The sequence below is a fragment of the Saccopteryx leptura genome, chromosome 6, assembly GCF_036850995.1.
Source record: "Saccopteryx leptura isolate mSacLep1 chromosome 6, mSacLep1_pri_phased_curated, whole genome shotgun sequence".
NCBI lineage: Eukaryota > Metazoa > Chordata > Mammalia > Chiroptera > Emballonuridae > Saccopteryx > Saccopteryx leptura.
Genome location: NC_089508.1, coordinates 14,929,896 through 14,943,523, shown reverse-complemented (window position 1 = coordinate 14,943,523; position 13,628 = coordinate 14,929,896). Strand labels below are relative to the sequence as shown.

General features: G+C 41.8%; 1 protein-coding gene across 1 annotated transcript in view; it reads right to left on the bottom strand.

The window, feature by feature from the left end:
• PTPN21 (protein tyrosine phosphatase non-receptor type 21) overlaps nt 1-13,628 on the bottom strand; it is a 72,923-nt gene that overhangs the window by 52,749 nt on the left and 6,546 nt on the right. The window lies entirely within an intron of this gene.

Below are 13,628 nucleotides of genomic sequence, written 5' to 3'. Positions count from 1 at the left end.
CTCATTAGCCAAAAGCAGGCCCATAGTTCCCATTGAAATACTGGTCAGTGTCTACAGCCATACCACCCTGAACACGCCCGATCTCGTCCGAAATACTGGTCAGTTTGTTGATTTAAATTTACTTGTTCTTTATTTTAAATATTGTATTTGTTCCCGTTTTGTTTTTTTACTTTAAAATAAGATATGTGCAGTGTGCATAGGGATTTTTTCATAGTTTTTTTTATAGTCCGGCCCTCCAACGGTCTGAGGAACAGTGAACTGGACCCCTGTGTAAAAAGTTTGGGGACCCCTGCTTTAGGGCAATGGATATATAGTAACTGTTCTCTTTTTATTGATAAGAGAGTGAAAAGGCAGATAGCCACAGACTAATTTGGCCCATACTCCAATTTTTATATTTCAGTTAATTCATAACAAAAAATATTTTTCATGTTTTCTTGAATTCAAGTCTTAGTTATTTTATCTTATCTTACCATAGACACTAAGTAGCGTGAGCAGCATTTTTAGAGCTTTTGACTGCACAATGTAAAAATGAAGAGAGCTGAAATGCGTATATTTAGGAAGAGCTGCTTATTTTTGATATTCACTTTTGTCAGGTTAGAATTACAGCTGCTTCATGTTATTCAGAAATTGTTATGATGTGGTAACTGTGGAGGGCCATAAAGAGATAAAGAAAATTAGAGTTTTTCAGAATTATAAACGAATATGAGCCTTAATTCATTTTAAAAAACAATCTAGTCCAAGTTCATTTCTACTGGCTGAAAGAATATTACCCAACATATTTTCCACTGCCCTAAAAAAATAATCATAATAATAACAGCCACTTCACTGTTCTTAAATTATTACTGCCATGAAAGAGCTGAGGATTATAAAATCAGCTAAATTACTTTTGTGGTTAAAATACTAAACAGATACACAGGAAGAAACTCCTGTTACTAAAAGCTATACTTGTTTTCTTCATTTATCAGAGTTTGCAAATCATGGTTCCATCACACCTGAAATAACTCTTTTCTCCACATGTTTACAAGGTGGTTTTTCAGTTATAGTAGATACTTCTTCCACGTACAAAAACGTTCCAAAAAAACAGTAAAATTGTTTCCTTTTAATATAATAAAGCTATTGTTCCCTTTTTATTAATGATATACAGTTCCACTTAACAAAAAAGCACATGTAGGGTTCTAATGGATTTCCTTTTAAACTCTGTTCCTCACTGAGGACCAAGGCATGGAGGGTACATAACTCACAAATATACACTCAACAATTTTAAAATTTATTTCTTATTTTTAAAATTTATTGTGTTAACATGGTTTCAAGTGCTCTAATCAATATAACACCCTCAATAGTTTTTAATTGCTTAAGTACCATAATACCAGTTACATTTTATTCCAATTAATGCTATTTTAAAATACTGAAGATATTTTCACTACATTTATAGTAAAATAGGATGAATTAGCCATAAACATATGTATGTGCTATCAAAGATAACAGGAATTATCCACTATTTGTTATCCTATATCCAATTACCTTATATTCAAGGAATATAATGCTAAAAAGTCTTACTGGGGGGGGGGTTGGGGGGACAATAAAGGTTAAATGACAGAATCATGACCTGCAGAAAAGGAATTAAAAAGTGGAACAATTTCTAGTGGCCTCATCAGCAACTCTCAGGTGGTGGATAGCTTGGGAACACTTTGGTGGTGTGAACTGCTGTAACAGGTAGAAACACACCTATGTGCGTAGTAGCTAAACCACAGGGATCCAGCACCACCAGTAAAGGCAGCAAGACTATCGATGGGCTCCCTGGATCTCACGTTTTCTTGTTCAGAGAGACACATTTGTGGCTTTAGAATCCCCCAAGTTCACCCAAACAGCAGTGCAACCAGATACTGCTTTGGAAAATCTCTCAGAAGGGAACCCTCCTGGGGTGTATTTCATCAGCCCGATACTTCGACTCCACCCGGGAACACCTCCTATCCGCAGCTCCGCCCGCACACTCCACCCGGGAACACCTCCTATCCGCAGCTCCGCCCGCACACTCCACCCGGGAACACCTCCTATCCACAGCTCCGCCCGCACACTCCACCCGGGAACACCTCCTATCCACAGCTCCGCCCGCACACTCCACCCGGGAACACCTCCTATCCACAGCTCCGCCCGCACACTCCACCCGGGAACACCTCCTATCCACAGCTCCACCCGCACACTCCAGGCGTTCCCAGGGGTGTCCTGCTGGCTAACCATGATCCACGTTCCTTCTCGGGCTTACCTTTCTTAGCCTGAAATGACTTTACAAACATATTTTAAAGCAAGATCATAAATTGTACTAATTAAAATAAATTATAATAAATATCTCAAGAGTACCTAAAACAATTTCCATCAGATTTGGGAGGTTGCCACATCCCAGGCTGTCGTTAAGGGCAACCGCTCCACGGCAGGACACTTGTCACTCACCCAGGGCTACGTATTGGGAAGAAAGAGGCCCATCAAGGAGCCAGAGGAATGACACCAGTTGTGGCTCCTGCCACGTAACCATGAGCAAGTTACTTAACACCTCTCAGTCTCAGCTTACCCATCTGTAAAATAGGGATGAATATAATAGGGCCTCATTCACAGGACTGTTGAGGATCAAAATAAGTGAAAACATTTAAAGCGCGCTTAGAAGAGTATCTCACACACGGTAGGTACTCAATAATATTAGCTTATTAACATAGTTTTCAAATCCCCTTAATCAATATAAAATTTCATATTCCATCTTCTTTAGTATAGGAAATTCTTCCTTCACTAACAGGGTTTTTGTCATTGGTAACTTTTTCTTTTCTTTTTTCCTTTTTTTAAAATTTTTTTATTTTTTTGAAGTGAGAAGCGGGGAGGCAGTCAGACAGACTCCCGCCTGCGCCCAACAGGGATCTACCAGGCATGCCCACTAGGGGGCGATGCTCTGCCCATCTGAGGCGTTGCTCCCTTGCAAGCTGGAGCCATTCTAGTGCCTGAGGCAGAGGCCATGGAGCCATCCTCAGCGCCCAGGTCAACTTTGCTCCCATTGAGCCTTGGCTATGGGAGGGGAAAAGATAGAGAGGAAGAAGAAGGGGAAGGGTGCAGAAGCAGATGGGTACTTCTCCTGTGTGCCCAGACCGGGAATCGAACCTGGGACTTCCACACGCTGGCCTGACACTCTACCACTGAGCCAACCAGCCAGGGCTCTTTTCCTTTTAAAATAAATTACTCAAAAATACTAACACCTGGATTGCGTCGTTCTAGGAAACTGAAAAAGAAAATGGAAATAGCTACAGAAAAATAACTTTGCACTAAAAAACACAGAGTTGACAGTTAACAAGTATCTTGCATGAGGACCTCCCCAGACACTGCCCATCTGGTCCACCCCATCACTGAGATGGTGGGATGAGGAAGTCAATTATACTCAGGGTTAAATTAAACATTCGTAAAGCATCCAGTACAGTGCTTGGCATATGGTCAGTTTCCAATAGCTCTTGTCCTTACTATCACATGCAACCATATCACAGATGAAAGGAACAAAACCCCGAAAAGTTGGTTTCCTTGGTCACACAAGTAGCTGCAGGGATTTGAACCCCAAGTCCATCTGGCACCCAAACTACCTTGTTGCTTACAAAGCCCCGCTTTGTCAACTGCGGCTGAATTCAATCTGCTGAAAATTCACTTGACATTAAAAGTAAGTCATCAAGTCAAAGTCTGAGCCATTTAAATAATTGTAACTGGACTGAACAAAGACAAGTTGTTTTATATTCACAAAGAAAATGAGTTGCTGCTACCCAGCGTGAAGTTACTTGTATAATTTCTTACCCAGTTCAGTTTAAGCTTGTTCAAAAGAGCACAACGACTGTGTCCTATTTGTAAATCTAAATACAGAGCAATCACATCTGGGTGATCTACTATAGAAAGAACCACAGACCCTCAGCAGAAAAGTTATATCTGCCCTGCCGGGTAGCTCAGGTGGTTAGAGCATCGTCCTGATACATGGGCGTTATAGGTTCTATCCCCAGTCAGGGCACATACGAGGATCAACGAATGACTGCATAAGTAAGTGGAACAACAAATCAATCTTTCTCTCTCTCTCTCTCTCTCTCTCTGTCTCTTTCTCTCTAAAATCAATTAAAAAAAACTTTTTTAAAAAGAGAAAAGTTATTTCTACTACATGCTGCTACTTATACAAAATTTGTGACATGCTTAATTTCTTCTAGTGAAATAAGCATCTTAAGCAAATTCTTAATAATTTAAATTGACTCTGGATAGTCTATCAATCTATTAATGACAAAGCTAAGTGACATTTATTTATGAACAAACTGCTTGAAAAGCCAAATAGGAAAATATTTGCTAAACCAGCTGTTCTGTAACAGTTTGATATAATTGGAAATCCACTTGTTTATAACAAAAATTGAAGTTGTTTTTTATTTTATTTATTTATTTATTTATTTATTTATTTATTTATTTATTTATTTTTGTATTTTTCCAAAGCTGGAAACGGGGAGAGACAGTCAGACAGACTCCCGCATGTGCCCGACCGGGATCCACCCGGCACGCCCACCAGGGGGCGACGCTCTGCCCTCCAGGGGGCGATGTTCTGCCATGACCAGAGCCACTCTAGCGCCTGGGGCAGAGGCCAAGGAGCCATCCCCAGCGCCCAGGCCATCTTTGCTCCAATGGAGCCTCGCTGCGGGAGGGGAAGAGAGAGACAGAGAGGAAGGAGAGGGAGAGGGGTGGAGAAGCAGATGGGCGCTTCTCCTATGTGCCCTGGCCGGGAATCGAACCCGGGACCCCTTGCACGCCAGGCCGACGCTCTACCACTGAGCCAACCAGCCAGGGCTGAAGTTGTTTTTAAGAGTGAAGTTGTTTTGATTTAAGAATCAAGTTGTTTTGATGAGTAAAGTTGTTTCGACGTAAGAGCGAAGGGGCTATGGGAGGATCTCACCATCCCATCTGCTGGCCTTGAGAAGCATTCAGGCGCTCAGTGCTGAGGATGCCCCAGGCTTATCGATAAGAACAGATGGAGAAACAGTTATAGCAGGGGACATTTAGATTATACAGTGTGTCCGTAAAGTCATGGTGCACTTTTGACCGGTCACAGGAAAGCAACAAAAGACGATAGAAATGTGAAATCTGCACCAAATAAAAGGAATAATAATTTAAATTGACTCTGGATATTCTATCAATCTATTAATGACAAACCTAAGTGACATTTATTTATGAACAAACTGCTTGAAAAGCCAAATAGGAAAATATTTGCTAAACCAGCTGTTCTGTAACAGTTTCATATCTATTCAATGCAGTTCGATGTGGGCTCCATTTGTTGCCCTACACACATCCAAACGATAGTGAAGTTCTGCCACACACAGGTAAGGACGTCTGGTGTAACAGAGTGAATAACGTCTGTGATTCTCTGTTTTAAGTGATTAATGTTGTGGCGCTTTGTTATAAACGCGCAGATATTCACGTTGCACTTTGGTCACGGATTCGAATTTAGCGAGCCACAGAACACACTGAACTTTCCTCTGTACCATCCACATCTTAACTGGCATGGCCGTGGGCTGCTCCGCTGTATACACGGTGTTATGTCATCATCTGCGCGTGCGCACATGCTGCCACATCATCCTACAGAAACTGGGAGGGTTTTCCTTTTATTTGGTGCAAATTTCACATTTCTATCAACTTTTGTTGCTTTCCTGTGACCAGTCAAAAGTGCACCATGACTTTACGGACACACTGTAAATACCAAGAGTGTGTGCGGGCTATTTGAGAATGTTTGGTCTGGACAAGGCTACCCTTTACTGATCTAAATAGCTCTCCAAAGACCTCTGGGACATCAACTCCTGCCCTTGCAAAGGCAACTGTTACCAGCAGTGGCAAAAGCCATGCAGGGACCCCACAAAAAATATCTTGCCCATCGACCCAACACCTTCATTCCCCAGCAACATGCCCTAGCAACAAGACATTTACTGTTGTGCTGCAGCTGGGTGTCAGCACTTGGCGAACCAAGCTCAGTACCAGGTTGTAAAAGGTACACCTCAACTAAATTCAGACTTGATTCCTTCCACTTCCCCTTGCCTGGAACAACAGTGTAGTTAATCTATGCTTATTGTGGAGTACTTACTTCTCTGTCGACTTATTAAGAGACATTATCCTGCATGCTACCAGGGTGTGTGTGAAAATCCTGCAGTGATTCTGTATTAAATAAATTGTTGGTAGCCTGACAGGTGGTGGCGCAGTGGATAGAGCGTCAACCTGGGACACTGAGGTCCCAGGTTCAAAAACCCAGGGTCACCGACTTGAGTGAAAGCTCATTCAGCTTGAGCACAGTATCACCAGCTTGAGCCCAAAGGTCACTGGCTTGAGCCCAAAGGTCGCTGGCTTAACAAGGGGTCACTGGCTCAGCTGAAGCCCCTCCAGGAAAGGCATACATGAGAAAGCAATCAATGAACTAAAGTGCCACAACTATGAGTTGATGCTTCCCATTTCTCTCCCTTCCTGTTTCTCTCTCAAAAAATAAAATCATAGCCTGACCAGGCGGTAGCGCAGTGGATAGAGCGTCGGACTTGGATAGAGCGTCGGACTGGGATGCGGAGGACCCAGGTTCGAGAACCTGAGGTCGCCAGCTTGAGTGCGGGCTCATCTGGTTTGAGCAAAGCTCACCAGCTTGGACCCAAGGTCGCTGGCTTGAGCAAGAGGTTACTTGGTCTGCTGTAGCCCCACAGTCAAGGCACATATGAGAAAGCAATGAATGAACAACTAAGGTGTCGCAACAAAAAACTAATAATTGATGCTTATCTCTCTTCGTTCCTGAGTGTCTGTGCCTATCTATCCCTCTCTCTGACTCTCTCTCTCTCTCTCTGTGTGTGTAAAAATAATAATGATAATAATAAAGTAAATAAAAACAAATAAATTGTTGGCAAAGACCAACTCAATTTTGCCCCCCACACACACACACACACACAAAAAGAAACCAGCATGTCGTTAAGAAAGTGATATGAGCAAGGGGCTTAGGCCCTATTCGGGTAGGGTGTGTATCTGACAAGAATGAAGTATAATGCTCAACAACTGGCTGGGGAATTTGGTTAATGCATAAAGGAAGCTGAGTCATCCATCCAGTCATTGAAGAACTGTCACAAACCTACTGCCTGACTGCTTGGTGGGCACAAAGGTGCTGCCTGGTAGGGAAGAGAGACATGTATCTACCATCAGAGGTACAATGAAGGAATCCCACTTACAACCTCCTCCCTTTCCTCCTTGAAAGGAGGTTTTATTTTATTTTTTTCCTTAACAGTAAATTGTTCCAGAGAGGAAATGAAAAACCCATATGGCCTTTCCTCAGATCCGAAGATAAAGGCATTCAGAAAGGGCATTTGTGGGAGAAGGGAGTGAAGAGTATACTTCAGAGGGAAGTTATTTTCTTAAAAATATGAAGATCTTGAATTGCTCACAAATATTCCATCCTACCAGCACCTCCACTCTGGAGAATGATGAGGGAAGAACTACAGGAGAAGGGGAGACTGCCTCATCCGAGGGGTAAGGCCCCTGGCCTGAGCTCACAGATAGATGGAGAGAGGGGGGATCTGTGAACCAAGAGAAACCATATGCAAAATTCTGCATTTTCAACAGATTCTCAAAGGGGCCGATGACCTTGCTAACTTTAAAAGTCAAGATTCAAGCTGAAGTCTGACAGTCATAAACTCAATTTCTGATGCTTCTGCTGATTAGCTCGATGGCCACCCAGATTTAGTGGAGCAAATTGTCCAGTTTTTCAGGACTTCAGTTTCTTTGTTTTAAAATGGAAAAGAATGGTCCTGGCCCAGTAGATCCGCTGGTTAGAGTGTTGCCCTGGCATGCCAAGGTCGCCAGTTCAATTCCCGGTCAGGGCACATAATCAAGAGTCAACCAGTGAATGCTTGGATAAGTGGAACAACAGGTTAGTGTTTCTCTCTCTCTCTCAAAAATTAATAATAATAAAATGAAACGGGAAAGATAATGCCTAACTCATTGAGAGGATTAAACCAGATAAGGCATGTTAAGCTTCCAGCATAATGTTCACCCACTCAGACGGAAGTGAGCAGAGAGCTGTGTTAAAGCTTCTAGTATTATAAGGAATGAAATCTGAAACCATAAACACCAAGGACAGTGATACAACTTAGATCCCCCAACACACCATCAGTCCCCCAAGTCTGCCCTTTTATAACTTGACTCACAAACCTCCCCATATAAGCAAATTTACACTTAATTCCACTCAGTCACGGGATGACACTATTGTGGCAGATTGTTGGAAAGAGTCAAGGACATCTATTTCTTAGGTGAAAAATATAATACTGAGAGACTAATATCTCAGACTGCTAGCCTTCACATTTATTAGAAATGAGGTGAAAAAAAAAGTAATGAGGTGAAGGTTGAATAATGCTCCATTTCTTTAAGTAAACGGGTTTCCAAATTCTCTATTAACTTGCATGATAATATAGTATTTATTCTAAAATGCATACTATCTCCATGTTTGTATATATAATTCATCTACTTATTTATATGGCTGGTTCTTAGTTATCTAGACAAAAATGAGAAAAGTAACAAATAATCTAAAAATCAGAAGAAAAAAAAATCTTTGCTCGGTTATAATCAGCTTTGGACTTTGGAAAGCTTTCTTTATCTAGGGGAAGAGGCCAAGCCAGGATATAGGTTTGCTTCAGATGGTTCAATAGGTCTGACTAAAAATATTTACTATCCATGTCTATATGTCAGTCTTTTCGGTTTTATAACATACATACCCTAATTAATAATGACCAGCCCAAAAGGTTAAAAAGTTGACAGGTAATCATACTTTTACCTTACACATATTTCAGCTATTTTTAGAGTTCAAATGAAAACAGCTAGTCCAGAAGGAAACACGCACGAAATTCTTGAGGTCTGCTCAGGTAACAGTCAAGATAAGGTCAGTGCATGTTTGGAATACCTGAGACACTAATTTAAAATAAAACACTCCGCTGGCCAAGAACACTTTCTAAAGTTGCACTTGAGAGTAATGGCTTGCATTATATGCTCGATTCCTCTCTACTCCAACAGCTCCCTTCGCCAAAAAACGTCCCCATCAGTCAGAAAACAGTAGGAGCAGAATCTGCTCAAAGTTCAGCAAAGAAGTGGGCACTCCCTTGATCCAGCAATCTGATCACAGGGAGTTGTGAAAACTAGATCCTTTTCTAAGTATTCAAGCCCCAAAATGGAGGAAGAAGAAAAAATGCCTGAAGAAACTTGTGTTCAAAACTTTGTGAATGTTCAACTTTCTCCAGGAAATAAAACCATAGAGTGAATAAAGGCCGACTAAACTGAACTGCTGTCCATGCTTATCGCTCTAGATTTTAAAAAACAGGAGCCTTAATTTTTAAGTTAAGTAGACATTTATTTGGCCACTATGTGCTGTAAGGTACAAGGCACTCTCCCAGAGGGTGGTGAAAGGACAGTCCTCCCGTGATGAAGCTTACTCTCTAAAGAATAAAAACTTGACTTATGTGAGACACACTTCAAGTGCAATGTTTTAAAATTTTGTATTTATTGATTTTTAGTGAGAGAGGAAGGGCGAGAGAAAGAAACCGAGAGAGAAACATCAATGTGTTGCTCCACCTCCTCATGCCATCATTGGTCGGTTCTTGTACGTGTCCTGACCAGGGATCGAACCCATAACCTCATCCTGTCGGGATGATACTCTACCCACTTGAGCTACCCGGCCAGGGCCTCAAATACAATTTTAAAACATTTTCTGAAGATCTGCGATAAACCACAACACAGTAACCAAATGTCAAAGCCTATAATTATAATTTATAATGAGAGGGCATAGTAAGAACTTCTAAATTTTGCTAGACTTTCCTCCTTATTCAACATAAAGCTTTGGAGGTAATTTTAGTGGTGGTTGGGGGTATTGATCTCAACTCCAAATTTGTAGTTATAGACATATATGCCATAAAAGTAGATAACAGTGAGAATCCTTTTTCTGCTCCACATACAAAACACTCAGGAATAGCTAAAAGAAAATTGCCCACTAGAATTTAGTTATAAAACAAATATAAAAATCATTGCAAAAACATGAAAAAATCTGTCTTCAAAAGGCTTTCACAGTTTTGTATCTTCCCTGTTTCCTAACCAAATACTTAAAAACTTAAAAAAAGAAAAAAAAAATCCAAAAACTCTTAACTACAGGTAAACTCAAGGTAAATAAGGACTTTAAGATCAAGGAAGACTCCCTGTAAATAAGATATTGCAATGAATCTAATTAAAACCCATGATAAAAATGTGATTATCAAATATAAGATTTTAAAAGAATTCTTAAGACATACACTAAAGAGCCTGACCAGGCGGTGGCGCAGTGGATACAGTGTCGGACTGGGACCTGGAGAACCCAGGTCCGAAATCCCGAGGTTGCCAGCTTGAGCCCAAGATCACTGGCTTGAGCAAGGGATCAGTCGGTCTGCTGTAGCCCCTCAGTCAAGGCACATAAGAGAAAGCAATCAATGAACAACTAAGGTGCCCCAACGAAGAATTGATACTTCTCATCTCTCTCCATTTTTGTCTGTCCCTATCTGTCCCTCTCTCTGTCACCAAAAAAAAAAAAAAAAGACACACTAAAGAGCCTGACCAGGTGGTGGCACAGTGTAGATGTAGATAGAGTGTTGAACTAGGACGCTGAAGACCCAGGTTTGAAACCTGAGGTTGCCTGCTTGAGCACAGGGTCACCATCTTGAGCGTGGGATGATAGATATGACCCCATGGTCACCAGCTTGAAGCCCAAGGTCTTGGGCTTGAGCAAGAGGTCACTGGCTCAGCTGGAGCCTGCCAGTCAAGGCACATATGAGAAGCAATCAATGTACAACTAAGGTGTGCAACTATGAGTTAATGCTTCTCATTTCTCCCTTCCTGTCTGTCTGCCTCTCCCTCTCTCTCTCTCTCTCTCTCTCTCTCTCTCTCGTGCATGCATGCATATACGCTCTCAAACAAAGACATACCCTAAAGAAAAAATATAAACCTTAATTTAAAATGTCATAAAACCTTTTTTTTTAATCTTAGGGGTTAAGGTTAAAGGCAAGAGGAAAGAAACAGTCTAAAGGAGAAGTGAAACCCTACTGAAGGTCTGTTTCTTGAGGGCAATGAGGCAGTGACATTGTACAAATTAATTTCCGCTAGAATGAAACAAGAGGCTCAAGTATGACTGCTAAATTACAGTGGTAAACTAAAACTTTAGCCCTTTGGTAACATAAGTAGTGTGATTACCAGTGGCCGCTGTCCTTGCTTGTATTATAAGAACATTTTATAAACAAGCGTGTATTGCCTTAGTAAATGGAAGAGATAAAGATAATTATAAAAGAAAAGAGTTACTTGGAAGAAAAGTGGTCAGTCACCACAACATGGAAGTGGGAGTCACAACTAATAACAGTAAAAAAGATGAACACTTACTGAGAGTTTCCTAAATACCAGGCCCTCTGCTAAATGCCGCACATTTAACACTGAATCCTCACAACCACCATGAAGTAGATAATGCTATTATTCTCCATTTAGAGATAAAAACAGTGCACTTGGAAAATAAAGTAATTTGCCCAAGGTCACACAACTAATCAGAGACAGCATCGGAGTCCAAACGCAAGTGTTTTTTCATTCAGCTGGAAGACGTCTTGTGCTGTTAACCAATCTTTTCAATAGGCAAACAGAGGCGGTGCCCACCTAATCACTGCCCAGAGAAACTCCCCAGACTACAAGGGACTTGTCTGGTCTCCTTGGGAAGATATGTAAGGTTTTCCGGGCAACCTCTGTTCTCTGATTCCATGCTCACCAAGCAACCTCTTACAGCGACATCACAGCACACAAACTAAGGGCCCCTGGTGGTTCCATAGCTTGTTGTTAATTATTAAACTTATATCCTGGTTTTACATATCATTCTCAGTGAGCGAGGCCGACCCACGGGTCTCACTCCCTGAGACGTTAAGTTTTGAAGGGGAGTGGCCGTGCCCAGCTAACACCCCTTGTCTCGCCACCTCTCTTAAACACCTATAACGTATACTTTCGATACTGGAGAGAAAATGTTCTAATTCTCCTTATATTCTATAACGCCTTTTACCACCTCTCTTGAAAGCGCTGTGAAATTCAAAATGAATGATATGCAGAGAATTTCAACAGCTCTCTGAGAGGCTGTTGCTATAGTAAACAGCAATCTTTTCCTATGAGGATAATTTTCCCCCTTTCTAAAAGCCACTTTCCATAGTTCAAATATGGTAAATTCAGGAAACAAACAACCTAAGTCAACTAAACTGAATATAAGTATATTAACCTTTCTGGTTTTAGTTTCTTAATGTATTATAAAATACACACATCTGTTCTCTCTCAAAGCACTTTACACCCTTCGGTTAAAAATCATTATAGCCTTATCAGGCGAGGCGCAGTGGATAGAGCGTCGGACTGGGATGTGGAGGACCCAGGTTCGAGACCCTGAGGTCGCCAGCTTGAGTGTGGGCTCATCTGGTTTGAGCAAAGCTCACCAGTTTGGACCCAAGGTCACTGGCTTGAGCAAGGGGTTACTCGGGCTGCTGTAGCTTCACAGTCAAGGCACATATGAGAAAGCAATCAATGAACAACTGAGGTGTCGCAACAAAAAACTAATGACTGATGCTTCTCATCTCTCTTCGTTCCTGTCTGTGGCTGTCTATCCCTCTCTCTGACACTGTCTCTGTAAAAAAAAAAAAAAAAAAAATCATTATATATCCGCAGCTGTATGAAGTTGCTTGTTCCTGAGTCTCATAACCTCGAACAAGGGGTACCAGCATCTCTGGACTTCTTGACTACCAGAGAATGAAGGCAAAGCCTGTGGGTTCAGTTCAACCTGTCTTTACTGAGTACATTCCATGCCTGGTACTCCGGGTACAAAAATAAATTAACCACAGTTTCTCAAGATGCTGACTCTTGAAAGTGATTGTAGGCAGACCTGGTACATGAGAAAGAAATAGCAGGAAAGAGAAAGCAAAATAGAGAAGAAAAATGGGTGAAGGAAGTAAAAACAATGGAATAATGTAAGTGAACAGGAGCAGTCGCTGGGGCGAGCTCTTCCGGTTTACTTTCTCCTCCTAGGACTGCTCCAGCTCTGTCTCTGTCCAAGGCTCTCCCTCCTCTATCCAATCCTGAGCGGTCTGCTATATCTTCTTTTTCTCTCCAGGACAGCTTCCCATCCTCTCCCAGCTTTGATTAATTCACTGACCTCAGCTGATGATTCCAAAATCTCTTCTCTCCAGCCTGGATTCTCACCGGAGCGGCAGACTCACATCTGCCTGCTCAACATTGCAAATGGCATCTCACAGTCAGCACTTCCAGAACGGAACCCAGCACACACCTCTCCTTGTCCCCCTTAGATCTACATCCTCTTCCTTCTATGTTTCCTCTCTCAGTTACAGCCCACACTATTAGTATCAACCTGGCGCCCTGGCTAGCCCTTCCCAACACTCGGGAGGTAGGTCCTGCATTTCTCCAGATTCCACCCACTTCTCTGCATCTCACAGTCAGCACTTCCGGAACGGAACCCAGCACACACCTCTCCTTGTCCCCCTTAGAAATACATCCTCTTCCTTCTATGTTTCCTCTCTCAGTTACAG